Below are 5,193 nucleotides of genomic sequence, written 5' to 3'. Positions count from 1 at the left end.
GTTTCCAAAACTTAAACTTTTATAAAGGTCAATTTCAAAGGTGTTGAGGTCTGGACCAAACAACCACAGCCAGTCACGCTTTTCATCTGTGACACTCTCTTGGCAAAACAGAACTGTACCAACAGACTCCTTTCAGATACTGTCTATCTTCATCTGATGGCAAAAAATAAGGTCTTGATACAGGAAGAGGAGGAAGAGAGAGACGGAGAAGGAGAGGGAGAGACAAAGGAAAGAGAGGGAAAGGGGAATGGGGAGATGGAGAAGGGAAAAGGGAAGGGAAGAGAGAAAGAAGGAAGGGAAAGAAGGAGGAAGGGGAGGGTGAAAGTGGGGGGGGGAAGGGAGAGAAGGCGGAGGGAAAGAGAGGGAATGAGAAGAGAGGGAGAGACAAAGAGAGAGGGAGGGAGAGAAGGGAAGTAAGGAAAGGAGAGTAGGGAAAGGAGAGAAGATGAAAGACACAGAGAGAGATGAGGAGAGAAACTAGGGGAGGAAGGGAGGGAGGAGGGAAGAACATGGGGAAGAGAGGAAAAGGGGGAGAGAAAGAAAAGGGGAAGAGGGGAGCAAACTCCCACTATGGCAGTGTGATAACAAATGTCAAATGTTCCCAATAAACCCAGGACTAACATCCCAAGGTGGGCAAAAAAATTAAATTGGGACTTTTGTTTTAAATGTAGAAATATGCAGAGTGATAAGAAAGAAAGCATAGTTGTTAGGAAACTCAGCAATTCCCCCTTAGATGGAAAAGGCAAACCCCTATATTGGTATAATATTACACTTCAGAAAAGTGAAATGAGAAAACTTAGTGTTAGCAAAGGAATGCATTTGATTTGCAGCACTAACTGGTGTTGGAATAGCTTATGAACACTTAGAACTGATGAAAGGTTTAACCCCTGGATAAATATATGCAAACTAATTTGCAAGGCAGATTTAGAGCAGGATTCCAGAGTCCAGAGTTACAGACAAGGTACTTGCAAATGTCTGGCTCCCATCCAGGGAAATGAAGCATGGTTTTGATGATTGTAGTATTCTTTGGGATTCTTAAATAAAGTTTAAAGAAAAAAGGTATTTTTAAAAATCTGCATTTTTAAGTAAAAGGTATAAATAATCCCAAAGGCAATATAAGAGATGACTGATGGGTATAGGTAAGTTGCAACATGGTACCTATAATGACTTGTTTGCAAGAATGTTGTCAAAAAAAAATTGGTAAGAAAGGCATTAGTGGGGGAGGGGGTTGGCAGAAGGTTGGGAGATTATATAGTGAAAATTAAGGGAAAGAAAATAATATAAACAATGACTAAAACCATGTAAATGGGAAGAATAACCACCACAAAACAAGTGAAAGTGAATGTAACAAAATTACAGTGGACAAACTTGATCTCAAAGAAGAGATATGAAAAGAACTCTACCCCACTCCTCCACAGAACTAGGAAGGGAAGGGGTGGAGTTCGGGGTGGGGGGTGGTCCACAGCTGCAGAACATTGAATAAATTGCATAAATATCAGATTTTTATTATTGCCAAGCACCTACTAAGTGCCAGGCACTATGCTGAATGCTGGGAATACCAAAGGAGGCAAAAGATAGTCCCTGCCCTCAAGGAACTCCCAATCTGATGAAGGAGGCAACAAACAAATAAATATGTACAAATGAAGTATATACAGGATAAATAGGGAATAATCAACACAGAGAAGGCATTAGAATTAAGAGGGGTTTGCAAAGCCTTCCAGGCAAAGATGGGATTTTAGTTAGGACTTAAAGAAAACCAGTAGGAGGAATTAAGAAGGGGAGAGCACTATGGGAATAGGGGATAGCCAGAGAAAATACCTGGAGCTGACAGACTTATTCCTGGAACAGCAAGGAGGCCAGTGTCACTATACTGAATTATACATGGTGGAAAGTACGGTATAAGAAGATTGGAAAGGTGAGATGCGGTCAGACTATAAAGGGCTTTAAGTGCCAAACAGAAGATTCTGTAGTTGCTCTTGGAGGTGATAGGGAGCCATGGAGTTTTACTGAAGGGGGAAGGGTGACATGGTTGAATATGTGCTTTAAGAAAATCCCTTTAGTATCACAACTGAGGATAGATCAGGGAAGGGAGACACTTGAGGCAGGGAGACTCACCAGCAGGCTATTGAAAGTCCAGGTGCGAGGTGATAAGGATTTTCAGTGGTACGGTGGCAGTGTCAGATGACAGAAAGGGGTGTGTCTGAGATGTTGCAAAGGTGAAAGCAACAGGCCTTGGCAACTGATTGGCTATGGGAGGTAAGAGTTAATCGGAGTCAAGGATAACGCAAAAATTTGAGTCTGAGGGACTGGGAGGATGGTGTTGCCCTTAATAGTAATAAGGAAGTCAGGAGGAAGGAGAATTTAGGGGAAAAGATAAGTTCTGTTTGGACATATCAAGTTTAAGAGATGTGCTAGACATCCAGTTTGAGATATCTGAAAGGTATTTGGAGATGAGAAACTAGAGGTCAGCAGAGAGATTACAGAAGGATAGATAGATTTGAGAATCATCAGCATATGGATGATAATTAAATCTATGAGAGCTGATGAGATAACCTGGAGAAGTAGTTTAGAGGAAGAAGAGTAGGCGGCCCAGGACTGAACCCTTAGGGATACCTAGGGTTAGATTGTGTGATCTAAATGAGGATCCAGAAAAGGAGACTGAAAAGGAGCTCAGATGAGCAGGGGGAGAACCAGGAGAGAGCGATGTCCAAAAAAACTCAGAGAGAAGAGAGTATTAAGGTGGAGAGAGTCATCAGCAGTGTCAAGGGCTGCAGGAAGTTTGAGGAGAATCAGGATGGAGGAAAGGCCACTGCATTTGGCAACTCAGAAACTTCAGTGAGAGGAGCTTCCATGAAATAAGCCAAAAGCCAGATTGTAAGGGGTCAAGAAGAGGGAAAAAAAAAGAACCAGAAGAATGTCTCTGGTGTGTAAGGCAGATTCTCTATAAAAGCCTAATGAGAAGACATAAATAATACTACTTCAAGTGAAAAGTCAGGTGTGAAAAAGCTACTAAGTTCATAGGTGAGCCAAGAAGCCACACCAGTGAGAGCATAAATCCACCTAAGCATCTAATAACAATGTTCCTAATACTAGCAGCTCTATTCCCACTTCTCTGCACCTGCTGAGCTGGCCTAGTTTCAACTTCATGGACCAATACTGATCCTCCCAGGTTAAGCTAATGGCCATGCTGCTAACTCAAGCCTCGACTGAAACCACCTCCCTCTGCCTCCTTTCAAATCCTTGTGACTGGAAGTTGGAGTACCAAACTCCTCCCAATGCCTTTCTTTACAGAGGACAAAAGCCGGACTTTGGGGCTCACTGCACTGTGCATCTGCTGCCCTTTCTGGTTTCAACTCTATGGAATAAGATGCCCCCATACTGGGAAGCCTCTAGTGTACCCCCCTCTCTGCTTTCCTGCCTCCATTTGTGTGTTACCCATTAATTAAATTAAAAGTTCCTTGAGGGCAGGAGCTATCTTTTTATTAATTGTATCTCAAGCATTTAGCACAGAGTCTGGCACCTAGAAGGTGCTTAATAAATGCTGACTGGATCAGATTGAATGTCAACTCACATTCAAAAAGAACTTTACATTTGCTTCACCACAAGCCTGAGGCAAATCATGTCACCCTAGATTACAGACAGGTAAGTTTTCACCTTATCTTGTGGGAGCCAAGCCTCAATCTCATTTCTTGGCTGCCAGCTCCAATCATACTATTGCTTCCATAGCAAAGCCTCCATCAACTTTCCAGCACCCCCTTTAGGTAGAGTCTTCCCTCTGTGGAATTAAAGTGCCTTGAAGGCCAAGGTTGCCTTGCTTGATGGTATCTGTAATCTCAGGATTTAGCAGAAGGCCTGGCACATAGTTAGCACTTAATAATTGTTCTATCTAGCTATCCCTGTTTTGCAGATGATGAAAGCAGGGCTCAGGGAGGTTATATGTGACACACCTGTGTTTTCAGAAAGCCTGATCTTGCAACGAGGGCTTCTGATTCCAAACTCCATCCTCTTTCCACTAAATCTTTAAGTCTAGACTTTCTACTTTACCATTTGCTGAGTCACCAGCCTGACAGCTGGTTGACAGCTGCTCAGGAACTAGATTTCCTGGATCATCATTTATGCCCATTATCTCGCTCCCCAGCGACACCGCCATCACCCTGCTCATGGCCATGAAGCAGAAAAGAGGGAGGAAACATGGATCAAATGTAATTAGTACTTCAGGATTTATAGCTCTTTAAGTCGCCTTACATCAGATGCAAAGGCAGTCTGGGTGCCCTGGGTCTGGATTTTTACCCCGAACATGAATGTTGACATCATAGCCAAACCTCCTTTAAAGAGAACCCTCTCAACTTCTCAGACTAGCAAGACTGGCTAGAAACACAAGAAGTTTCCAAAGTTCCCTCTGATGAGGAAAAACTCCACTCCAAATAGAATTTATCCAATCCATTTCTTTGCATGAATGAATTCAAAAGAATCCCTTCGTATGTATTCTCCTACCATAAAATGTCTGGAAATCCTAAAGCTCCTGGTAGCATCTGGTTGTTTTTGTTGTTTTTGTTTGTAGGGGGAGATAGATTTTGGTTAAAATGGAAGTTGTGGGTTTGGAAGAAGCTCAGAGATAATCTATCCTAATCTCATTATACAGATATGGAAACTTCTGCCCAGAGAGGAGAGGTGATCTGCCTGAGGTCACACAGCTAACAATTAGCAAAGCATGGCCTTTTTGACTTGAAGTCCAACACTCTTTCCATGGTACATTTCAAAGTCTAGGAGGAAGGGGTAAGACCGGACAGAGCAGGGACAAGAAGCCAAGAAAAGGTTAAAAAACAATCATTATGACTAAGGAGTTTATGTACTTAGCAAAACTGTGGCATAAGTCAGGTAATAAGCAGGCTTTGTGTTTTTGTTTTGGATGGTTTTTTAATTGAAGAAACCAAGAATTCACAGAGATCTTCACAATGAAAGATAAGAAATATATATTAAACTCCTCCCTGAAGAGCTAAGGCTTATCCAGAAAGACTTCTCTCCCCCCACCCCCGGGCTGCCTATTAGTTTGTACTCCATTTTGCCTACAAACACAAGTGTACTTATTTCTCAAGCCAGCTGTTTTTCAGCTGCAATGAATAGTTGTCATCAGCTGCTGGCCCTAGAAGAACACGGTCATACATGCATGTGTCCCAAACCATTCACCACAAA

This window comes from Trichosurus vulpecula, chromosome 8 (genome assembly GCF_011100635.1).
Source record: "Trichosurus vulpecula isolate mTriVul1 chromosome 8, mTriVul1.pri, whole genome shotgun sequence".
Classification (NCBI taxonomy): Eukaryota; Metazoa; Chordata; class Mammalia; order Diprotodontia; family Phalangeridae; genus Trichosurus; species Trichosurus vulpecula.
This window is presented reverse-complemented; position numbering follows the sequence as displayed.